We start from the raw sequence: 25,938 nt of genomic DNA on the forward strand, positions 1-25,938 counted from the left end.
AACCCAATCCCAACCCTCACACACTGATCCTGCCCCCTAGCCACAGAGATCTTCTGACTGGTGTCTTGTAGCTGCCACTTGCAGTGTATCCTGCAGCGGACCTCTTTATCACGGAATCATAGAAAGTTACAGCACAGAAGGAGGCCATTCGGCCCATCGAGTCCGTGCCAGCTCTATGCATGAGCAATCCAGCTAGTCCCACTGCCCCGCCCTATCCCCATAGCTCTGCACATTTTTTCGTTTCAAGTACTTATCCAGTTCCCTTTTGAAGGCCATGATTGAATCTGCCTCCACCACCCCCTCGGGCAGTGCATTCCAGATCCTAACCACTCGCTGTGTAAAAAAGTTTTTCCTCATGTCACCTTTGGTTCTTTTGCCAATCACCTTAAATCTATGTCCTCTGGTTCTTGACCCTTCCACCAACAGAAACAGTTTCTCTCTATCTACTCTGTCTAGACCCTTCATGATTTTGAATACCTCTATCAAATCTCCTCTCAACCTTTCTGTTCCAAGGAGAACAATCCCAGCTTCTCCAGTCTCTCCTCATAATTTAAGTCCCTCATCCCTGAAATCATTCTAGTAAATCTCCTCTGCTCCCTCTCTAAGGCCTTCACATCTTTCCTAAAGTGCGGTGCCCAGAACTGGACACAATACTCCAGCTGTGGGCAAACCAGTGTATGAACCAGTCCTGTCTTATTTGGCGCTATGGCCCTGAAATGGTGGGATTTTGCTCCCAGCATAGACTCTCGTATCAACAACAACAACTTGCATTTATATAGCGCCTTTAATGTAGTAAAACTTCCCAAGGTGCTTCACAGGAGCGATTATCAAACAAAATTTGACACCGAGCCACATAAGGAGATATTAGGACAGGTGACCAAAAGCTTGATCAAAGAGGTAGGTTTTAAGGAGCGTCTTAAAAGAGGAGAGGCAGATTGAGAGGCAGAGAATTGGAGGAGCACAGAGTTCTCAGAGGATTGTTGGGCTAAAGGAGGTTACAGAGATAGTGGAGAGGGGGCGAGGCCGTGGAGGGATTTGAGGCACTCCGGGAGCCAATGTAGGTCAGCAAGCACAGGAGTGATGGGTGAACGGGACTTGGTGCGAGTTAGGATACGAGCAGCAGAGTTTTGGATGAACTCAAGTTTATGGAGGGTGAAAGATGGGAGGCCGGTCAGGAGAGCATTGGGATAGTCAAGTCTGGAGGTAACAAAGGCACGGATGAGGGTTTGAAGCAGCAGATGAGGAGACGGGCGACTGGAGTAGAGGGCCACCCATAGTCCTGAACCTTTACCTGATGTTGAACCCACGCTGGCTTGCCCTGCAGTCACGGTTTAACTTGAATTAGTCACACAGGATCAAGGTTTTCTATTCCATTTAGTATCTTCTACATCTCTATAAGGTCCCCTCTCAGTGGTCTCCTATCCATCCTGGAGAGACCACATTTTTGTAATTCATTCTCAGGATGTAGGTGTCATTGGCAAGGCCGGCATTTATTGCACATCCCGAGTTGCCCTGGAAAGTGGTGGTGGGTTTCCTTCTCATTGTTTATAGCAGCTTGATACAACTGAGTGACTTGCAAGGCCACTTCAGAGGGCAGTCAGGAGTCAGCCACATTGGTGAGTCACATATAGGCCCAGACTGGGTAAGGACAGCAGATTTTCTTCCATTAAAGGATATTAGTGAACCTGTTGGGTTTTTAACGACAATCCAACAGTTTCATGGTCACTGATACCAGCTTTTTATTTTCACAGTGGGATTTAAACTCAGGTTAGTCTGGTGTTAGTAGTCACGGGCTACTGGATTACTAGTCCTGTAACATAACCACTACACTATCCTACCCAGTAACTCAGTCCTCTGAGACTAGGGACCAGTCCCGTAGGCTTTATCTGCACGGCTGAGAGGGCTTGGAGCTTTATCGTATGCCTCATTGACAAAAGAACTAAAGATAATACTCAAGCTTCAGCATACTGACCGCAGCTTCACACTCCACTGATCTCACAGTATAACTCAGCATTCTTTTGCTCTGTTGATTGCTGCTTTTCAGTGACTGAACTTATCAAGTATTGAGTCACTCAGGCACCTCTTTCAGCCTCTTCCCTACCTAGTACGAAGTCATTCATTAAGTAGGGATGTTCCTCCAATTCATCTTCCGGAGAATAACTCCTCGTGGTTATCTACATTGAATTCCACCTGCCATCACTCTGCCAACTTGCCGATATCGGCCAGGACCTTCCGCAGTTCCTCAGCAACCTCATCAGGATCTACTGCCAAATCTCCTCCCCTGCCCCGGTTTAGTTCCATCTGCAAATTTGACCAAATTGCATTGGCCAGATTCTGAGGAAGCCCCAGGAAGGACAAGATGTCAATGCCCAGTAGAGGGAGGAACAGGTGGACATGGAAGGGAATAGAATCATGCCTCACACTTGTCCCAGCCACCACCCGGAGTGCAGTCCAACTCAACAACACCCATATCCCTGTGAACACCTGTCCGGCTACCTGACCCGCCACCTCCGACACTACACCATGATCCTGAACCATATAATACCACCGTCCCAATACACACAGTCATGGGATCAATGTGCACTCTGGTGAATACCGTAAGCAAAACATACAACTACAAAAACACGGAAACCAGGGTCAAATTCTGAGGAAAATATAATTATTTAGTAATGGAGTGATAAACGATCAGAGGTGGTACTGTAGTGATCATGTTATGCAGAGAACGCGAGTTCAAACCCCATCATGGGCAGTTTAAAAATTTGAATTCAATTTTAAAAACTTGGAAATAAAAAGCTGGGATCAGTAAAAGTGACCATGAAGCTGTCGGAATGTCGTAAAAACTCAAGCTGGTTCCTTTAGGGAAGGAAACCTGCCGTCCTTACCCGGTCTGGGCCTATAGGTGACTCCAGCCCCCACACCAATGTGGTTGACTCTTAACTGCCCCCTGAAGTGGTCCAGCAAACCAGGGCAACTAGAGATCGTATAACTAGGGCGGTAGAGAAGGCTTTAAACTAAATAATGGGGGCGAGAGATCAAGTAAGGGCAGATGTGATAAATTAAAGAAAGAAGACAAGGCAGGAGAGCAAGGTAGCAATAAGGGAAATGATAATCAGAGTGTGGCAGGAAGGGACTGAGCATGCAAACTTAAGAGTGCACCAGCAGGTAAGAATAGAGGTTGCAAAAATAGTAAAAAGACAGCACTAAAGGCTTTGTATCTGAATGCACGTAGCATTTGTAACAAAATGGATGAATTGACAGCTCAAATATAAATAAATATGTACGATCTGATAGCCATTTCAGAGACATGGCTGCATGATGACAAAGGCTGGAACCTGAATATTCAAGGGTACTTGACATTTCAGAAGGACAGGAAGCTGGGAAAAGGTGGAGGGGTTGCTCTGTTAATTCAGGATGACATGAGTATAATAGAGAGAAATGAGCTTAGCTCTAAAGACCAAGATGTAGAATCAGTTTGGGTAGAGATAAGAAATAGTAAAGGCAAGAAGTCACTTGTGGGAGTAGTCTATAGGCCCCCTAACAGTAACCACACTGTAGGACAGGGTATACAGGAAGAAATAATGGGGGCTTGTGAGAAAGGAACAGTGATAATCATGGGTGATTTTAATCTACATAAAGATTGGAAGAATCTGATTGGCAAAGGTTGCCTGGAAGATGAGTTCATAGAGTGCTTTCGGGACAGTTTCTTAGAGCAGCACGTTCTAGAGCCAACCAGAGAGCAGGCTATTCTAGATCTGGTAATGTGTAATGAGACAGGATTAATCAATGACCTCATTGTAAAGGAGCCTCTAGGTAGCAGTGATCACAATATGATTGAATTTCGCATTCAGTTTGAGGGAGAGAAGAGTGAGTCTAAGACTAGTGTTTTAAACTTAAATAAGGGCAATTATGAGGGCATGAAGACAGAGCTGGCTAAAGTGAACTGGGAAATTAGGTTAAGGGATAGATCATTGTAAACAATTTTACAACACCAAGTTATAGTCCAGCAATTTTATTTTAAATTCACAAGCTTTCGGAGGCTTCCTCCTTCCTCAGGTGAACGTTGTTGGAAATGAAATCCTCGAAATGAAATCGCATTTATAAATCACAGAACAATGCTTGGTGATTACAGACAGTTTTATCAACTGCCCGTTGCCAAGGCAATCAGTGTGCAGACGCTGCGACAACGGATGAACGGACACCGCGCAACAATCACCAAACAGGAGGGTTCCCTCCCAGTCGGGGAACACTTCAGCAGTCAAGGACATTCAGCCACCGACCTTCGGGTAAGCGTTCTCCAAGGCGGCCTTCGAGACACACGACAACGCAAAATCGTCGAGCAGAAATTGATAGCCAAGTTCCGCACCCATGAGGACGGCCTCAACCGGGATCTTGGGTTCATGTCACGCTACACGTTACCCCACCAGCGAACAAATGTTATCTGTTTTTAATATAACGGGTCATTTGCTGTCTTTTCTATGTTTCTACCTCTCTATCTTTGTTTTTTTTTGGTTTTTTTTTGGTGATTTGTATATTCGGAGACCTTGTAGGTAACACTTGTCTGTCTGCACACTGATTGCCTTGGCAACGGGCAGTTGAAAAAACTGTCTGTACTCACCAAGCATTGTTCTGTGATTTATAAATGCGATTTCATTTCGAGGATTTCATTTCCAACAACGTTCACCTGAGGAAGGAGGAAGCCTCCGAAAGCTTGCGAATTTAAAATAAAATTGTTGGACTATAACTTGGTGTTGTAAAATTGTTTACAATTGTCAACCCCAGTCCATCACCGGCATCTCCACATCAAGGGATAGATCAGTAGAGATGCAATGGCAGATATTTAATTAGATATTTCATAACACTCAGCAAAGACACATTCCAGTGAGAAAGAAAGACTCCAGGGGAAGGACGTACCATCCATGGCCAACTAAGGAAGTTAAAGATAGTATCAAATTGAAAGAAAAAGCGTACAATTCCACGAAGATTAGTGGCAGGTCAGAAGATTGGACAGAATATAAAAAACAGCAAAGAATGACTAAAAAAATAATAAGGAGGGAGAAATTAGAGTTTGAGAGAAAGCTAGCTAGAAATATAAAAACAGACAGTAAGAGTTTCTACAGGTATTTAAAAAGGAAAAGAGTAAGTAAAGTGAGTGTTGGTTCTCCAGAGAGTGAGTCTGGGGAATTAATAATGGAGAATAAGGAAATGGCGGATGAATTGAACTGATATTTTGCGTCCGTCTTCACTGTAGAGGATACAAATAACATGCCAGAAATAATTGTGAATCAAGAGGTGAAAGGGAGGGAGGAACTTAAAACATTTACAATCACCAGGGAAAGGGTTCTGAAAAAATATTGGAACTAAAAGCTGACAAGTCCCCAGGTCCTGATGGACTTCAACCTAGGGTCTTAAAAGAAGTGGCTGCAGAGATAGTAGATGCATTGGTATTAATTTTCCAAAATTTCCTAGATTCTGGAAGGGTCCCATCAGATTGGAAAACAGCGAATGTAACTCCTCTATTCAAAAAAGGAGGGAGACAGAAAGAAGGAAACTACAGGCCAGTTAGCTTAATATCTGCCATTGGAGAATCTATTATTAAGGAAGTTATCGCAAGGCACTTAGAAAATCTCAATGCAATCAGGCTGGGTCAACACAGCTCTGTGAAAGGGAAATCGTGTTTGACTAATTTTATTAGAGTTCTTTGAGGAAGTAACAAACAACGTGGATAAAGGGGATCCTGTGGATGTGGTGGACTTGGATTTCCAGAGGGCTTTTGACAAGGTGCCACATCAAAGGTACAATACAAAATAAGAGCTCATGGCAGAGGGGGGTAACAAATTAGCATGGATAAAGGATTGGTTAGCTAACAGGAAACAGAGAGTAGGCACAAATGGGTCATTTTCAGGTTGGCAAGATGTAACGAGTGGAGTGCCACAGGGATCAGTGATTGGGCCTCAACTATTTACAATCTATATCAATGACTCGGATGAAGGGACCGAATGTATGGTTGCTAAATTTGCTGATGATACAAAGGTAGGTAGGAAAGTAAGTTGTGAAGAGGACATAAGGAGTCTGCAAAGGGATATAGATAGGTTAAGTGAGTGGGCAAAAATTTGGCCGATGGAGTATAATGTGGGAAAATGTGAACTTGTCCACTTTGGCAGGAGGAATAGAAAAGCAGTGTATTATTTAAATGGAGAGAGATTGCAGAACTCTGAGGTACAGAGGGATCTGGGTGTCCTAGTACATGAATCACAAAAAGTTAGTATGCAGGTACAGCAAGTGATCAGGAAGGCAAATGGAATGTTGTCATTTATTGCAAGGGGAATGGAATATAAAAGTAGAGATGTTTTGCTCCAGTTGTACAGGGCATTGGTGAGACCACATCTAGAATACTGTGTGCAGTTTTGGTCTCCTTATTTAAGAAAGGACATAATTGCTTTGGAGGCGGTTCAGAGAAGATTCACTCAACTGATTCCTGGGATAAGGGGGTTTTCTTATGAGGAAAGGTTGGACAAGTTGGGCCTGTATACACTGGAGTTTAGAAGAATGAGAGGTGATCTTATTGAAACATATAAGATCCTGAGGGGACTCGAAGGGGTAGATGCTGAGAGGATGTTTCCCCTTGTGGGAGAGACTAGAACTAGGGGCCACAGTTTAAAAATAAGGGGTCTCCCATTTAAGACGGAGATGAGGAGAATTTTTTTCTCTCAGAGGGTCGTGAGTCTGTGGAACTCCCTTCCCCAGAGAGCAGTGGAGGCAGGGTCATTGAATATTTTTAAGGCTGAGTTGGATAGATTCCTGATTAACAAGGGAGTCAAAGGTTATAGTAGGTAGATGGGAAAGTAGGGTTGAGGTCACAATCAGATCAGCCATGATCTTATCAAATGGCAGAGGAGGCTCGAGGGGCCGAATGGCCTACTCCTGCTCTTAATTTGTAATTCGTATGGGCAATAAATGCCGGCCTTGCCAGTGACACCCACACCCCGAGAATGAATAATTTTTTTAAAACCCAGCATCAAGTACTTGGCCATCCAGGGCAGGATGGTGTCGGGTCCGAGCCGGGTCCGAGCCGGGTCCGTGCCGGGTCCGAGCCGGGTCCGAGCCGGGTCCGTGCCGGGTCCGAGCCACGAGCCGGGTCCGAGCCGGGTCCGTGCCGGGTCTGAGCCGGGTCCGAGCCGGGTCCGTGCCGGGTCCGAGCCACGTGCTGGGTCCGAGCCGGGTCCGTGCCGGGTCCGAGCCGGGTCTGTGCTGAGTTAGTTGATCGCAGCCTGGAGTGCTACAATTGGCCGCATCGCTCCTGGGTTTGGGAAAGGAGAGATGAACACCAGCTGGGGTTCTCGTTCCTGATCACTGGAAAGGGGCTTGTGTTTGGATGTCTGGTGAGGGCGGAGTCACGCAGTGATTCAACCCCAGCTCCCCACTCCCCCCGTGCCCATCACACCAGCTCCCCACTCCCCCCGTGCCCATCACACCAGCTCCCCACTGCCCCATGCCCATCACACCAGCTCCCCACTGCCCCATGCCCATCGCACCAGCTCCCCACTGCCCCATGCCCATCGCACCAGCTCCCCACTCCCCCCGTGCCCATCGCACCAGCTCCCCACTCCCCCCGTGCCCATCGCACCAGCTCCCCACTCCCCCCGTGCCCATCGCACCAGCTCCCCACTCCCCCTGTGCCCATCGCACCAGCTCCCCACTTCCCCTGTGCCCATCGCACCAGCTCCCCACTCCCCCTGTGCCCATCACACCAGCTCCCCACACCCCCCATGCCCATCACACCAGCTCCCCACACCCCCCATGCCCATCGCACCAGCTCCCCACTCCCCCCGTGCCCATCGCACCAGCTCCCCACTCCCCCCGTGCCCATCACACCAGCTCCCCACACCCCCCATGCCCATCGCACCAGCTCCCCACTCCCCCCGTGCCCATCGCACCAGCTCCCCACTCCCCCTGTGCCCATCGCACCAGCTCCCCACACCCCCCATGCCCATCACACCAGCTCCCCACTCCCCCTGTGCCCATCACACCAGCTCCCCACTCCCCCTGTGCCCATCACACCAGCTCCCCACTCCCCCCGTGCCCATCGCACCAGCTCCCCACTCCCCCCGTGCCCATCACACCAGCTCCCCACTCCCCCCGTGCCCATCGCACCAGCTCCCCACTCCCCCCGTGCCCATCGCACCAGCTCCCCACTCCCCCCGTGCCCATCGCACCAGCTCCCCACTCCCCCTGTGCCCAGCGCACCAGCTCCCCACTCCCCCCGTGCCCATCGCACCAGCTCCCCACTCCCCCCGTGCCCATCGCACCAGCTCCCCACTCCCCCCGTGCCCATCGCACCAGCTCCCCACTCCCCCCGTGCCCATCGCACCAGCTCCCCACTCCCCCCGTGCCCATCGCACCAGCTCCCCACTCCCCCCATGCCCATCACACCAGCTCCCCACTTCCCCTGTGCCCATCGCACCAGCTCCCCACTTCCCCTGTGCCCATCACACCAGCTCCCCACTCCCCCCGTGCCCATCACACCAGCTCCCCACTCCCCCCATGCCCATCACACCAGCTCCCCACTTCCCCTGTGCCCATCACACCAGCTCCCCACTCCCCCCGTGCCCATCACACCAGCTCCCCACTCCCCCCGTGCCCATCACACCAGCTCCCCACTCCCCCCGTGCCCAGCGCACCAGCTCCCCACTCCCCCCATGCCCATCACACCAGCTCCCCACTCCCCCCGTGCCCAGCGCACCAGCTCCCCACTCCCCCCATGCCCATCGCACCAGCTCCCCACACCCCCCATGCCCATCACACCAGCTCCCCACTCCCCCTGTGCCCATCACACCAGCTCCCCACACCCCCCATGCCCATCGCACCAGCTCCCCACTCCCCCCATGCCCATCACACCAGCTCCCCACTCCCCCCATGCCCATCACACCAGCTCCCCACTTCCCCTGTGCCCATCACACCAGCTCCCCACTCCCCCCGTGCCCATCACACCAGCTCCCCACTCCCCCCGTGCCCATCACACCAGCTCCCCACTCCCCCCGTGCCCAGCGCACCAGCTCCCCACTCCCCCCATGCCCATCACACCAGCTCCCCACTCCCCCCGTGCCCAGCGCACCAGCTCCCCACTCCCCCCGTGCCCATCGCACCAGCTCCCCACTCCCCCCGTGCCCATCACACCAGCTCCCCACTCCCCCTGTGCCCATCACACCAGCTCCCCACACCCCCCATGCCCATCGCACCAGCTCCCCACTCCCCCCGTGCCCATCGCACCAGCTCCCCACTCCCCCCGTGCCCATCACACCAGCTCCCCACTCCCCCCGTGCCCATCGCACCAGCTCCCCACTCCCCCCGTGCCCATCACACCAGCTCCCCACTCCCCCCGTGCCCATCACACCAGCTCCCCACTCCCCCCGTGCCCATCACACCAGCTCCCCACTCCCCCCGTGCCCAGCACAAGCCTGTGCCACCAGCATACCGAAGATGAATTCCGCTGCCTCGGATACCAGGTCATCTCTAACCGTCCCTCAGCCGGACTGCTGTCAGAGCTGGGCCGTGAGGTTTACAGTCACTAATGAGGCCTTGATTCCCAGCAGGTTGAGAGAGAGAGAGAGAGTGAAAAAGAGAAATAGATTCAGAGAGAGTGAGACAAAGTGTGAGAGAGAGTGAGAAAAAGTGTTTGGGAGAGAGTGAAAGAGGGAGAATGAGAGAAAGATAGAGAGATTGAGAGAGAGAAAGATTAAGTGGGAGAGAGTGAAAGAGAGAGATTACGAGAAAGAGAAAGAGAGATTGAGAGTGAAAGAGAGAGATTGAGAGTGAAAGAGAGATTGAGAGAGAGAAATTGAGAGGGAAAGTGTGTGAAAGAGAGAAAGTGAGTGAGAGTGTGACAGAGTGAGAGAGAGAAAGAAAAAGTGAGTGTGTGTGACAGAGAGTGAGAGACAAGGAGAGTGAGAGAGAGGGAGAGACAGAGAGTGAGAGGCAAGGAAGTGAGAGAGAGAGAGACAGAGAGTGAGAGAGAGAGACAGAGAGTGAGAGGCAAGGAGAGTGAGAGAGAGGGAGAGACAGAGAGTGAGAGGCAAGGAGAGTGAGAGAGGGAGACAAGGAGAGTGAGAGAGAGTCATCAGGATCTGTGGTGAGTGATTGTGATCTGTGTCAGACAGCAGTTAGGCATGAAAGGATTGGTGGTCCTGACTAGTGCTAGTTTATAGGGTTAAAAGATATTCCTCGCTCTGACGTTGGGCATTGCGTGCAGCTAACACCACACACAGACCGAGCAGGGTTTATTTTGAAATGTAGGAGGCTCTGGCTGCCAAGCAACTCTTTCCTCCTTCACATTTTCCTCCAGTAACAAACCCCTTTGCTTCTATTGGGTTTTTTTTACTCCTAAACCCATTCTCTCTCTTGACTTCCAGTCGCTTGCAATCTTTTGCAAGCCAGAGATCAGCTGTCACGTATTCTCCCTGACTGCCGGGCAGACGTTCTGCGTGTGTCCACGGACCCCACGCTGTTATTTCCTCAATGTACATGCTGAATGACTCAGTAAACTCCAATACCACAAAATCTTGGGGAAATCCCCAACTGGAGGATCAAAAAAAAAGGGGGGGGGAGGAGGGGAAAGTTTCATTTACCCTCCCTCGCCCCCGAATCCCATTCCCCCTTCCTTCTCCAGTCCGCACCGCCAGCCGTTTCCTAGATTACAACATCTGTGACAATTCACCAGCCCTGCTCCAAACCCACCATTTGGTTCTCTTCGACTCTCCCTCCCCCTCCCCCTCCCCATCCCGCCCCCAACCACCCCCCCCCCCCCCCCTCTCCCGCACCCCCCCCCCCCCCCCCGCCAATCTGCTGCAGTCCCTGCCGGCTCCCGCTGACTGACAGTCTCGTGGGCGCCTCCAGCTCTCTGATGCCTCGCCCAAATGGCCATTCTCCATGAGGCGGCCTAGCATGCGATAGATAGGCTATTCAACTGTGTAGGGCATCACACAACCCGGCCCGCTCCTCTCCTCGCCCAACACCCGAGCCACATAAGGAGACATTAGGACAGGTGACCAAAAGCCCGGTCGAAGAGGTAGGTTGGAAGGAGTTTAAGCCTGTGACATTTACCACATGTCATGTCTCAGATCACTCCTATACTGTGTCCCAAAATTTCTGAAAGAGAGCCACAAATAGGCATTCTCGCCTGTGCTGAATAAATGAACAAATGAATGCTGGGTTACTTTTCATGAGTCATAGGTGCGGCGTCTTAGCTTAGTCAATGTGAGAAACTGATTTAACTCGAAGGGGCAGACATCGAAGAGCTGATTGGAACACACCCAGCACTTTCCAACACGCTGAGATCTGCTACTTTCTTATCCTCTAATTCCGAGGATTCGCCCTGAATCCCCACAGCTTCGGGTGTAAACGGTAGCCTCTCGTTTGAACTTTGTCAAGTCCTTTTTCTCAAAGTCGAGGTTTACCATCTCATCGGACTTTCCACACACCATCTGGGATGTCACTCCCTCACGGAAGTGAAGGAGATTTGGTCAAGCAGAGCCTCCCCCATTTCTGAACCCCATGCTGACTGCTGTTTACAAGGTTAATAATTGGACCGATAATCTACACACCTACTCCTAATAATCAATTCCATTATCTTACAGAGGATTGACGTTAGACTAACGGGCCTCTACTGCTTTTTTGTGTCTGCGTTGTCCTCCATTTTGAAAATGGGCACCATGCTTCCTGGTTCCAATCTACTGCCACCTCCCCAGTGTCTATTGGCCCCTTATAATGACCATCAATGCCTTGTAAATCTCCTCCCTAGTACCCACTCAGGGGGATAGAATATAAAAACAGGGAGGTATTGCTGCAGTTATATAAGGTATTGGTGAGACCGCACCTGGAATACTGCATACAGTTTTGGTCTCCATACTATAGAAAAGACATACTTGCTCTCGAGGCAGTACAAAGAAGGTTCACTCGGTTAATCCCGGGGATGAGGGGGTGGACATATGAGGAGAGGTTGAGTAGATTGGGACTCTACTCATTGGAGTTCAGAAGAATGAGAGGCGATCTTATTGAAACATATAAGATTGTGAAGGGGCTTGATCGGGTGGATGCAGTAAGGATGTTCCCAAGGATGGGTGAAACTAGAACGAGGGGGCATAATCTTAGAATAAGGGGCTGCTCTTTCAAAACTGAGATGAGGAGAAACTTCTTCACTCAGAGGGTAGTGGGTCTGTGGAATTTGCTGCCCCAGGAAGCTGTGGAAGCTACATCATTAAATAAATTTAAAACAGAAATAGACAGTTTCCTAGAAGTAAAGGGAATTAGGGGTTACGGGGAGCGGAGCAGGAAATTGGACATGAATTTAGATTTGAGGTTAGGATCAGATCAGCCATGATCTTATTGAATGGCGGAGCAGGCTCGAGGGGCCGATTGGCCTACTCCTGCTCCTATTTCTTATGTTCTTATGTACTCAGTGATTAATATCATCTATCCCTGTGGATTTGCATTTGGAGCCTGCCTCGGACTTCCATCTTATTTATATCAAAGTTACATCGAGTCCATAGCGCAGAAACAGGCCATTCGGCCCAACAAGTCCATCCCTCCTCCCTCCCTACTTCATCTCACCCTAGCAGCATATCCTTCTATTCCTTTCTCCCTCGTGTACTTATTTTGCTTCCCCTTAAATGCATCAATGCTATTCGCCTCATCTGCTCCATGTCGTAGCGCGTTCCAAATTATCTGAATAAAGAAATCAGTAATTCTACATAGGGAGGGCCCTATTGTCTCTAATGACTGTATGGAGGAAGTAACCACTCAGATTATCATCTATCTGATGCTCGTCGTCTGCTCCAGTCTATTTGCATGTTTTATGGTTTTCACACCTCCTCTGCTGTTATGAGCCTTTACACAATGACCTTCTGAAGACTTAAACTCATTCAATGATTTTTTGTAAAGTTACAAGCGTTTGCTGATAATTTAAACTCGGTCTCCTTATCTGAGGAAGGACGTCCCTGCCACGGAGGGAGTGCAACAAAGGTTTACCAGACTGATTCCTGGGATGGCAGGACTGACGTATGAGGAGAGATTGGGTCGACTAGGCCTATATTCACTAGAGTTTGGAAGAATAAGAGGTGATCTCATCGAAACATATAAAATTCTAACAGGACTAGACAGACTAGATGCAGGGAGGATGTTCCCGATGGCTGGGGAGTCCAGAACCAGGGGTCAGTCTCAGGATACGGGGTATGCCATTTAGAACCGAGATGAGGAGAAATTTCTTCACTCAGAGGGTGGTGAACCTGTGGATTTCTCTACCACAGAAGGCAGTGGAGGCCAAGTCATTAGGTGTATTCAAGGAGGAGATAGATATATTTCTTAAAGCTAAAGGGATCAAGGGATATGGGGAAAAAGCGGGAACAGCGTACTGAGTTAGACGATCAGCCATGATCATTTTGAATGGCGGAGCAGGCCCGAATGGCCTACTCTTGCTCCTATTTTTCTATGTTCCTACGCTCAAAAATGAACAGTTCTCATCGAATTGAACAGGAAATCAATAAGCTCCTCGTTTCACGCAAAATTAATAAAAGGAGGGAAGAGCTTGTGTTTCTATAGCTTCTTTCACAATCCCAGGACGTCCCAAAGCACTTCACAGCCAATGAAGTAGGCTCGTTTAAAAATTATGAATCTTACCTCTATGCAAGAACCAGGTATCAGCAGTCTGTTTCCATCAGAAATGTTGCATCCTTTTTTTTCTTGTCTCTCTCTCTGTGTTCCTCTCTGTCTCTGTCTCACTCTCTGTCTGTCTCTCTCTCTGTTCCTCTCTGTCTCTCTCTCTCTCTGTGTTCCTCTCTGTCTCTGTCTCTCTGTGTTCCTCTCTGTCTCTGTCTCTCTCTCTCTGTCTCTGTCTTGCTCTCTCTGTGTTCCTCTCTGTCTCTCTCTCTGTGTTCGTCTCTGTCTCTGTCTCTCTCTCTCTGTCTCTCTCTCTCTGTTCCTCTCTGTCTCTGTCTCTCTCTCTCTGTCTGTCTCTCTCTCTCTGTTCCTCTCTGTCTCTGTCTCTCTCTCTCTGTCTCTCTCTCTCTGTTCCTCTCTGTCTCTGTCTCTCTCTCTCTGTTCCTCTCTGTCTCTGTCTCTCTCTCTCTCTCTGTTCCTCTCTGTCTCTCTCTCTCTCTCTCTGTCTCTCTGTATTTTTCTTTCCCTCCCGCTGTCTGTCGTTCTCCAGATATCGCTCTCTCTTTGTCTCTCCGATAATGAAGCTCCAGCTCTGACTTATAGCTGTCACTTCAGTTCTCAACTTGGGTTAAAATGAGACAGGAAGTGGAGAGCTGTTTTTTTAACACACAATTTTTTTTTTAATTTTCCCAGACACGTGTTGCTCAGACTGAGGTTAGACCTTTAGCTGGTGTTTGGAGATTGCGTGTAGTTAACGGTGTGTGTCATTACTAGTCCGTATCGGAGTGCCGGTCCCCGTACCTTCTGAGAGCGTAACTGACATTAACACTTCACAGAGCGCGTGAAAATCACACATTCCGTTTCTCCACTGGGTCCGTGGACGGCTTCAAGGAGACTTTTCAAAATCCAATAAAAGAAAGTCGAGTCCAGGATGTTTCAGAGCAGCTGGGCGCCCCCCCGCCTCGAACTGTTCACTATTTAAAAATAAAAGCTTTTTTTTTTAAGCCGGGGAAAAGTTATGTAAGTGAAACACGTGTTTACTAGTCAGTTGACAGCAAACAGAGCAAAACAGGATGCTGGGTTATATCATTGAAACCAAAGAATTTCAAACCCCAAAAGCTCATGTGAACAAGAGCAGAATACAACGGATGCTGAAAATCTGAAAATGTTGCAAAAACACTCAGCAGGTCAGGCAGCCTCCATGGAGAGAGAGAATCAGAGTTAATGGCCTTGACATTAACCCCAGCATCGCCCCCCCCGCCACCCCACGATGATGGACGGGAGGAGGTTGGGGGGGGCGGGGGGCGGTGTGGGGGTTAAACCCTGAAAATCGGGGAACGCACCTCGAACCCCACCCGTTGCCGAGTTTACTCCGCGGTTTTGAGCCGAGCGAGTCTCCTGTCTCGGAGAGGCGGGATATCTCATTGACATATTTAAACGTGCTAGTCGGGAGCCTGACCTAAACGTAACGGCGGCCGGCCGGGATTCCCAGGGGTCGGGGGAACCCGGCGGTGACGGGGAGTCCGGAGCTGACAGCCCCAGGGGGTAACGGGCTTTTAACAGCACTCCTTGTGGGCCTGGAGGAGCAGGCGTGCCTCCCCGCAACACCCCGCCTACCCGACCCCTCGAGGAATTTGCCGAACGCGGCCTCCCCTCTGCCGATCGCGGCCTCCCCCCAGCCCCCTGCCGCGATCGGCGACTCCCCCCCCCCCCCCCCAACTCCCCAAGCCCCGATCTGCAGCCTGCCCCGCGATCCCGATTGCCGGGGACCGTCCCCAAGGGCTGCGGTGCGGCCTCCCGCCGGTGGGTTTCCCGCTGGCCAGTCTATCAACGTGACTGGCTGCCGGGTGGAAAACGGAAGGCAAGAGTCATAATGAGGCCGGCCGTTAAACTCGGCAGGACCAGCGCGTCCCCAGCCTCGCCAGGCTTCCCCTGCGCTCCCCCGCACCCTCCCCGTAAATATCGGGGCCGATGAGTTTAAATCCCCAAAAGTCCATGTTAACACTGGACCTTGTCCTGGTCAGTCTGCTCACAGCTCAGTCCTCGCTAGCCCCCCCCACCGCCCCACCATCCAGGCCCCCAGAGAGGGGGCGAGGGAAAGTCAGGGGAGCCCTGCAACTTTCTGAGATCTCTGTGCTCCTCCAATTCTTGCCTCTTGCACATCCCCGATTTTCATCACTACACCATTGGCGGCCGTGCCCGGAGCTCTGGAATTCCTTCCCGAAAACACTCCCTCTCTCGACCTCTCCCCCGAAAACACTCCCTCTCTCTACCTCTCCCCCGAAAACACTCCCTCTCTCTACCTCTCTCCATAAAACACTCCCTCTCTCTACCTCTCCCCCGAAAACACTCCCTCTCTCTACCTCTCCCCCGAAAACACTCCCTCTCTCTACCTCTCCCCCGAAAACACTCCCTCTCTCTACCTCTCCCCCGAAAACACTCCCTCTCTCTACCTCTCCCCCGAAAACACTCCCTCTCTCTACCTCTCTCCATAAAACACTCCCTCTCTCTACCTCTCCCCCGAAAACACTCCCTCTCTCTACCTCTCTCCATAAAACACTCCCTCTCTCTACCTCTCCCCCGAAAACACTCCCTCTCTCTACCTCTCCCCCGAAAACACTCCCTCTCTCTACCTCTCCCCCGAAAACACTCCCTCTCTCTACCTCTCCCCCGAAAACACTCCCTCTCTCTACCTCTCCCCCTTAAACGCTCCCTCTCTCCACCTCTCTCCCAAAAACACTTCCTCTCTCTACCTCCCTCCCATAACACTCCCTCTCTCTACCTCTCCCCCAACAACACTCCCTCTCTCTACCTCCCTCCCATAACACTCCCTCTCTCTACCTCTCTCCCAAAAATATTTCCTCTCTCTACCTCTCTCCATAAAACACTCCCTCTCTCTACCTCTCTCCCTAAAACAGTCCCTCTCTCTACCTCTCCCCCTAAAACACTCCCTCTCTCTACCTCCCTCCCATAACACTCCCTCTCTCTACCTCTCTCCCAAAAACACTCCCCCTCTCTACCTCTCTCCCAAAAATATTTCCTCTCTCTACCTCTCTCCCAAAAACACTTCCTCTCTCCACCTCTCTCCATAAAACACTCCCTCTCTCTACCTCTCTCCCTAAAACGCTCCCTCTCTCTACCTCTCTCCCTAAAACACTCCCTCTCTCTACCTCTCTCCCTAAAACACTCCCTCTCTCTACCTCTCTCCCTAAAACGCTCCCTCTCTCTACCTCTCTCCCTAAAACACTCCCTCTCTCTACCTCTCTCCCTAAAACACTCCCTCTCTCTACCTCTCTCCCTAAAACGCTCCCTCTCTCTACCTCTCTCCCTAAAACGCTCCCTCTCTCTACCTCTCTCCCTAAAACGCTCCCTCTCTCTACCTCTCTCCCTAAAACACTCCCTCTCTCTACCTCTCTCCCTAAAACACTCCCTCTCTCTACCTCTCTCCATAAAACGCTCCCTCTCTCTACCTCTCTCCCTAAAATACTCCCTCTCTCTACCTCTCTCCCTAAAACACTCCCTCTCTCTACCTCTCTCCATAAAACGCTCCCTCTCTCTACCTCTCTCCCTAAAACACTCCCTCTCTCTACCTCTCTCCCAAAAACACTCCCTCTCTCTACCTCTCTCCATAAAACACTCCCTCTCTCTACCTCTCTCCCTAAAACACTCCCTCTCTCGACCTCTCTCCATAAAACACTCCCTCTCTCTACCTCTCTCCCTAAAACACTCCCTCTCTCTACCTCTCTCCATAAAACGCTCCCTCTCTCTACCTCTCTCCCTAAAACACTCCCTCTCTCTACCTCTCTCCCAAAAACACTCCCTCTCTCTACCTCTCTCCCTAAAACACTCCCTCTCTCTACCTCTCTCCCTAAAACACTCCCTCTCTCTACCTCTCTCCATAAAACACTCCCTCTCTCTACCTCTCTCCCTAAAACACTCCCTCTCTCTACCTCTCTCCATAAAACACTCCCTCTCTCTACCTCTCTCCCTAATACACTCCCTCTCTCTACCTCTCTCCCGAAAACACTCCCTCTCTCTACCTCCCTCCCATAACACTCCCTCTCTCGACCTCTCTCTCTAAAACACTCCCTCTCTCGACCTCTCTCCCAAAAACACTCCCTCTCTCTACCTCTCTCCCTAAAACACTCCCTCTCTCTACCTCTCTCCCCATAACACTCCCCCTCTCTACCTCTCCCCAAAAACACTCCCTCTCTCTACCACCCTCCCATAACACTCCCTCTCTCTACCTCTCTCCCAAAAACACTCCCTCTCTCTACCTCTCTCCCAAAAACATTTCCTCTCTCTACCTCTCTCCATAAAACACTCCCCCTCCCTACCTCTCTCCCTAAAACGCTCCCTCTCTCTACCTCTCCCCCTAAAACACTCCCTCTCTCTACCTCCCTCCCTAAAACGCTCCCTCTCTCTACCTCTCCCCCTAAAACACTCCCTCTCTCTACCTCCCTCCCTAAAACACTCCCTCTCTCTACCTCTCTCCCTAAAACGCTCCCTCTCTCTACCTCTCTCCATAAAACACTCCCTCTCTCTACCTCTCTCCCTAAAACGCTCCCTCTCTCGACCTCTCTCCATAAAACACTCCCTCTCTCTACCTCTCTCCATAAAACACTCCCCCTCTCTACCTCTCTCCCTAAAACGCTCCCTCTCTCTACCTCTCTCCCTAAAACGCTCCCTCTCTCTACCTCTCTCCCAAAAACATTTCCTCTCTCTACCTCTCTCCATAAAACACTCCCTCTCTCTACCTCTCTCCATAAAACACTCCCCCTCTCTACCTCTCTCCATAAAACACTCCCTCTCTCTACCTCCCTCCCTAAAACACTCCCTCTCTCTACCTCTCTCCCTAAAACGCTCCCTCTCTCTACCTCTCTCCCTAAAACGCTCCCTCTCTCTACCTCTCTCCCTAAAACGCTCCCTCTCTCTACCTCTCTCCATAAAACACTCCCTCTCTCTACCTCTCTCCCTAAAACGCTCCCTCTCTCTACCTCTCTCCATAAAACACTCCCTCTCTCTACCTCTCTCCATAAAACACTCCCCCTCTCTACCTCTCTCCCTAAAACGCTCCCTCTCTCTACCTCTCTCCCTAAAACGCTCCCTCTCTCTACCTCTCTCCATAAAACACTCCCCCTCTCTACCTCTCTCCATAAAACGCTCCCTCTCTCTACCTCTCTCCCTAAAACACTCCCTCTCTCTACCTCTCTCCCAAAAACACTTCCTCTCTCTACCTATCTCCATAAAACGCTCCCTCTCTCTCCCTCTCTCCATAAAACGCTCCCTCTCTCTACCTCTCTCCCTAAAACACTCCCTCTCTCTACCTCTCCCCCTAAAACACTCCCTCTCTCTACCTCTCTCCATAAAACACTCCCTCTCTCTACCTCTCTCCATAAAACACTCCCTCTCTCTACCTCTCCCCCGAAAACACTCCCTCTCTCTACCTCTCTCCATAAAACACTCCCTCTCTCGACCTCTCTCCCAAAAACGCTCCCTCTCTCTACCTCTCTCCCTAAAACACTCCCTCTCTCTCCCTCTCCCCCTAAAACACTCCCTCTCTCTATCTCTCTCCCTAAAACACTCCCTCTCTCTACCTCTCTCCCGAAAACACTCCCTCTCTCTACCTCTCTCCAATAACACTCCCTCTCTCTAACTCTCTCCAATAACGCTCCCTCTCTCTACCTCTCTCCCTAAAACACTCCCTCTCTCTACCTCTCTCCCTAAAACACTCCCTCTCTCTACCTCTCTCCATAAAATACTCCTTCTCTCTACCTCTCTCCCTAAAACACTCCCCCTCTCTCCCTCTCTCCCTAAAACGCTCCCTCTCTCTCCCTCTCTCCCTAAAACACTCCCTCTCTCTACATCTCTCCATAAAACACTTCCTCTCTCTACCTCTCTCCCTAAAACACTCCCTCTCTCTACCTCTCTCCCTAAAACACTCCCCCTCTCTACCTCTCTCCCTAAAACGCTCCCTCTCTCTACCTCTCTCCCTAAAACACTCCCTCTCTCTACCTCACTCCCTAAGACACTCCCCCTCTCTACCTCTCTCCCTAAAACATTCCCTCTCTCTCCCTCTCTCCATAAAACACTCCCTCTCTCTACCTCTCTCCCTAAAACACTCCCTCTCTCTACCTCTCTCCCATAACACTCCCTCTCTCTACCTCTATCCCTAAAACACTCCCCCTCTCTACCTCTCTCCCTAAAACGCTCCCTCTCTCGACCTCTCTCCCTAAAACACTCCCTCTCTCTACCTCTCTCCATAAAACACTCCCTCTCTCTACCTCTCTCCCTAAAACACTCCCTCTCTCTCCCTCTCTCCCTAAAACACTCCCTCTCTCTACCTCTCTCCCTAAAACACTCCCTCTCTCTACCTCTCTCCCTAAAACACTCCCTCTCTCTACCTCTCTCCCTAAAACACTCCCTCTCTCTACCTCTCTCCCTAAAACACTCCCTCTCTCTACCTCTCTCCCTAAAACACTCCCTCTCTCTACCTCTCTCCCTAAAACACTCCCTCTCTCTACCTCTCTCCCTAAAACACTCCCTCTCTCTACCTCTCTCCCTAAAACACTCCCTCTCTCTACCTCTCTCCCTAAAACACTCCCTCTCTCTACCTCTCTCCCTAAAACACTCCCCCTCTCTAAATCTCTCCCTAAAACACTCCCTCTCTCTACCTCTCTCCCTAAAACGCTCCCTCTCTCTACCTCTCTCCCTAAAACACTCCCTCTCTCTACCTCTCTCCATAAAACACTCCCTCTCTCTACCTCTCTCCCTAAAACGCTCCCTCTCTCTACCTCTCTCCCTAAAACACTCCCTCTCTCTACCTCTCTCCCTAAAACACTCCCTCTCTCTACCTCTCTCCCTAAAACACTCCCTCTCTCTACCTCTCTCCATAAAACACTCCCTCTCTCTACCTCTCTCCCTAAAACACTCCCTCTCTCTACCTCTCTCCCTAAAACACTCCCTCTCTCTACCTCTCTCCCTAAAACACTCCCTCTCTCTACCTCTCTCCCTAAAACACTCCCTCTCTCTACCTCTCTCCCTAAAACACTCCCTCTCTCTACCTCACTCCCAAAAACACTCCCTATCTCTACCTCTCTCCCTAAAACACTCCCTCTCTCTACCTCTCTCCATAAAACACTCCCTCTCTCTACCTCTCTCCCTAAAACACTCCCTCTCTCTACCTCTCTCCATAAAACACTCCCTCTCTCTACCTCTCTCCCTAAAACACTCCCTCTCTCTACCTCTCTCCATAAAACACTCCGTCTCTCTACCTCTCTCCCATAACACTCCCTCTCTCTACCTCTCTCCCTAAAACACTCCCTCTCTCTCCCTCTCTCCCTAAAACACTCCCTCTCTCTACCTCTCTCCATAAAACACTCCCTCTCTCTACCTCTCTCCATAAAACACTCCCTCTCTCTATCTCTCTCCATAAAACACTCCCTCGCTCCACCTCTCTCCCTGAAACACTTCCCCTCTCTACCTCTCCCCCTAAAACACTCCCTCTCTACCTCTCTCCCTAAAACGCTCCCTCTCTCTACCTCTCTCCCTAAAACACTGCCTCTCTCTACCTCTCTCCCTAAAACACTCCCTCTCTCTCCCTCTCTCCCTAAAACACTCCCTCTCTCTACCTCTCTCCCTAAAACACTCCCTCTCTCTACCTCTCTCCCTAAAACACTCCCTCTCTCTACCTCTCTCCATAAAACACTGCCTCTCTCTTCCTCTCTCCCTAAAACACTCCCCCTCTCTACCTCTCTCCCAAAAACTTTCCCTCTCTCTACCTCTCTCCCTAAAACACTCCCTCTCTCTATCTCTCTCCATAAAACACTCCCTCTCTCTACCTCTCTCCCTAAAACACTCCCTCTCTCTACCTCTCTCCCTAAAACACTCCCTCTCTCTACCTCTCTCCATAAAACACTCCCTCTCTCTACCTCTCTCCCTAAAACACTCCCTCTCTCTACCTCTCTCCATAAAACACTCCCTCTCTCTACCTCTCTCCCTAAAACACTCCCTCTCTCTGCCTCTCTCCCTAAAACACTCCCTCTCTCTACCTCTCTCCCTAAAACACTCCCTCTCTCTACCTCTCTCCCTAAAACACTCCCTCTCTCTACCTCTCTCCATAAAACACTCCCTCTCTCTATCTCTCTCCATAAAACACTCCCTCGCTCCACCTCTCTCCCTGAAACACTTCCCCTCTCTACCTCTCTCCCTAAAACACTCCCTCTCTCTACCTCTCTCCCTAAAACACTCCCTCTCTCTACCTCTCTCCCTAAAACACTCCCTCTCTCTACCTCTCTCCCTAAAACACTCCCTCTCTCTACCTCTCTCCCTAAAACACTCCCTCTCTCTACCTCTCTCCCTAAAACACTCCCTCTCTCTATCTCTCTCCATAAAACACTCCCTCGCTCCACCTCTCTCCCTGAAACACTTCCCCTCTCTACCTCTCTCCCTAAAACACTCCCTCTCTCTACCTCTCTCCCTAAAACACTCCCTCTCTCTACCTCTCTCCCTAAAACACTCCCTCTCTCTCCCTCTCTCCCTAAAACACTCCCCCTCTCTACCTCTCTCCCTAAAACATTCCCTCTCTCTCCCTCTCTCCCTAAAACACTCCCTCTCTCTACCTCTCTCCCAAAAACATTCCCTCTCTCTCCCTCTCTCCCTAAAACGCTCCCTCTCTCTACCTCTCTCCCTAAAACACTGCCTCTCTCTACCTCTCTCCCTAAAACACTCCCTCTCTCTACCTCTCTCCCTAAAACACTCCCTCTCTCTACCTCTCTCCCTAAAACACTCCCTCTCTCTACCTCTCTACCTAAAACACTCCCTCTCTCTACCTCTCTCCATAAAACACTCCCTCTCTCTACCTCTCTCCCTAAAACACTCCCCCTCTCCACCTCTCTCCCAAAAACTTTCCCTCTCTCTACCTCTCTCCCAAAAACACTCCCTCTCTCTATCTCTCTCCATAAAACACTCCCTCTCTCTACCTCTCTACCTAAAATACTCCCTCTCTCTACCTCTCTCCCTAAAACACTCCCTCTCTCTACCTCTCTCCATAAAACACTCCCTCTCTCTCCCTCTCTCCATAAAACACTCCCTCTCTCTACCTCTCTCCCTAAAACACTCCCTCTCTCTACCTCTCTCCCTAAAACACTCCCTCTCTCTACCTCTCTCCCTAAAACACTCCCTCTCTCTACCTCTCTCCATAAAACACTCCCTCTCTCTACCTCTCTCCCAAAAACACTCCCTCTCTCCACCTCTCTCCCTAAAACACTCCCTCTCTCTACCTCTCTCCCTAAAACACTCCCTCTCTCTACCTCTCTCCCTAAAACACTCCCTCGCTCCACCTCTCTCCCTGAAACACTTCCCCTCTCTCTCCCTCTCTCCCTAAAACACTCCCTCTCTCTACCTCTCTCCCAAAAACATTCACTCTCTCTCCCTCTCTCCCTAAAACACTCCCTCTCTCTACCTCTCTCCCTAAAACAATCCCTCTCTCTACCTCTCTCCCTAAAACACTCCCCCTCTCTACCTCTCTCCCAGAAACATTCACTCTCTCTCCCTCTCTCCCTAAAACGCTCCCTCTCTCTCCCTCTCTCCCTAAAACACTCCCTCTCTCTCCCTCTCTCCCTAAAACACTCCCTCTCTCTACCTCTCTCCCTAAAACACTCCCTCTCTCTACCTCTCTCCCTAAAACACTCCCTCTCTCTACCTCTCTCCATAAAACACTCCCTCTCTCTACCTCTCTCCCTAAAACACTCCCTCTCTCTACCTCTCTCCCTAAAACACTCCCTCTCTCTACCTCTCTCCCTAAAACACTCCCTCTCTCTACCTCTCTCCCTAAAACACTCCCTCTCTCTACCTCTCTCCCTAAAACACTCCCTCTCTCTACCTCACTCCCAAAAACACTCCCTATCTCTACCTCTCTCCCTAAAACACTCCCTCTCTCTACCTCTCTCCATAAAACACTCCCTCTCTCTACCTCTCTCCCTAAAACACTCCCTCTCTCTACCTCTCTCCATAAAACACTCCCTCTCTCTACCTCTCTCCCTAAAACACTCCCTCTCTCTACCTCTCTCCATAAAACACTCCGTCTCTCTACCTCTCTCCCATAACACTCCCTCTCTCTACCTCTCTCCCTAAAACACTCCCTCTCTCTCCCTCTCTCCCTAAAACACTCCCTCTCTCTACCTCTCTCCATAAAACACTCCCTCTCTCTACCTCTCTCCATAAAACACTCCCTCTCTCTATCTCTCTCCATAAAACACTCCCTCGCTCCACCTCTCTCCCTGAAACACTTCCCCTCTCTACCTCTCCCCCTAAAACACTCCCTCTCTACCTCTCTCCCTAAAACGCTCCCTCTCTCTACCTCTCTCCCTAAAACACTGCCTCTCTCTACCTCTCTCCCTAAAACACTCCCTCTCTCTCCCTCTCTCCCTAAAACACTCCCTCTCTCTACCTCTCTCCCTAAAACACTCCCTCTCTCTACCTCTCTCCCTAAAACACTCCCTCTCTCTACCTCTCTCCATAAAACACTGCCTCTCTCTTCCTCTCTCCCTAAAACACTCCCCCTCTCTACCTCTCTCCCAAAAACTTTCCCTCTCTCTACCTCTCTCCCTAAAACACTCCCTCTCTCTATCTCTCTCCATAAAACACTCCCTCTCTCTACCTCTCTCCCTAAAACACTCCCTCTCTCTACCTCTCTCCCTAAAACACTCCCTCTCTCTACCTCTCTCCATAAAACACTCCCTCTCTCTACCTCTCTCCCTAAAACACTCCCTCTCTCTACCTCTCTCCATAAAACACTCCCTCTCTCTACCTCTCTCCCTAAAACACTCCCTCTCTCTGCCTCTCTCCCTAAAACACTCCCTCTCTCTACCTCTCTCCCTAAAACACTCCCTCTCTCTACCTCTCTCCCTAAAACACTCCCTCTCTCTACCTCTCTCCATAAAACACTCCCTCTCTCTATCTCTCTCCATAAAACACTCCCTCGCTCCACCTCTCTCCCTGAAACACTTCCCCTCTCTACCTCTCTCCCTAAAACACTCCCTCTCTCTACCTCTCTCCCTAAAACACTCCCTCTCTCTACCTCTCTCCCTAAAACACTCCCTCTCTCTACCTCTCTCCCTAAAACACTCCCTCTCTCTACCTCTCTCCCTAAAACACTCCCTCTCTCTACCTCTCTCCCTAAAACACTCCCTCTCTCTATCTCTCTCCATAAAACACTCCCTCGCTCCACCTCTCTCCCTGAAACACTTCCCCTCTCTACCTCTCTCCCTAAAACACTCCCTCTCTCTACCTCTCTCCCTAAAACACTCCCTCTCTCTACCTCTCTCCCTAAAACACTCCCTCTCTCTCCCTCTCTCCCTAAAACACTCCCCCTCTCTACCTCTCTCCCTAAAACATTCCCTCTCTCTCCCTCTCTCCCTAAAACACTCCCTCTCTCTACCTCTCTCCCAAAAACATTCCCTCTCTCTCCCTCTCTCCCTAAAACGCTCCCTCTCTCTACCTCTCTCCCTAAAACACTGCCTCTCTCTACCTCTCTCCCTAAAACACTCCCTCTCTCTACCTCTCTCCCTAAAACACTCCCTCTCTCTACCTCTCTCCCTAAAACACTCCCTCTCTCTACCTCTCTACCTAAAACACTCCCTCTCTCTACCTCTCTCCATAAAACACTCCCTCTCTCTACCTCTCTCCCTAAAACACTCCCCCTCTCCACCTCTCTCCCAAAAACTTTCCCTCTCTCTACCTCTCTCCCAAAAACACTCCCTCTCTCTATCTCTCTCCATAAAACACTCCCTCTCTCTACCTCTCTACCTAAAATACTCCCTCTCTCTACCTCTCTCCCTAAAACACTCCCTCTCTCTACCTCTCTCCATAAAACACTCCCTCTCTCTCCCTCTCTCCATAAAACACTCCCTCTCTCTACCTCTCTCCCTAAAACACTCCCTCTCTCTACCTCTCTCCCTAAAACACTCCCTCTCTCTACCTCTCTCCCTAAAACACTCCCTCTCTCTACCTCTCTCCATAAAACACTCCCTCTCTCTACCTCTCTCCCTAAAACACTCCCTCTCTCCACCTCTCTCCCTAAAACACTCCCTCTCTCTACCTCTCTCCCTAAAACACTCCCTCTCTCTACCTCTCTCCCTAAAACACTCCCTCGCTCCACCTCTCTCCCTGAAACACTTCCCCTCTCTCTCCCTCTCTCCCTAAAACACTCCCTCTCTCTACCTCTCTCCCAAAAACATTCACTCTCTCTCCCTCTCTCCCTAAAACACTCCCTCTCTCTACCTCTCTCCC

General features: G+C 50.4%; 1 protein-coding gene across 1 annotated transcript in view; it reads right to left on the minus strand.

Moving 5' to 3' along the window:
* Positions 1-14,258, minus strand: part of LOC137326730 (probable G-protein coupled receptor 132) — an 87,623-nt gene extending 73,365 nt beyond the window's left edge. Inside the window, exon 1 of the mRNA XM_067992092.1 lies at positions 13,669-14,258. The gene's annotated coding sequence lies outside the window, so the exon portion shown is untranslated. The remainder of the gene's footprint in view (positions 1-13,668) is intronic.
* Between the last annotated feature and the right edge of the window lie 11,680 nt (positions 14,259-25,938).

The sequence above is a fragment of the Heptranchias perlo genome, chromosome 10 (assembly GCF_035084215.1).
Source record: "Heptranchias perlo isolate sHepPer1 chromosome 10, sHepPer1.hap1, whole genome shotgun sequence".
In the NCBI taxonomy this organism is placed as follows: domain Eukaryota; kingdom Metazoa; phylum Chordata; class Chondrichthyes; order Hexanchiformes; family Hexanchidae; genus Heptranchias; species Heptranchias perlo.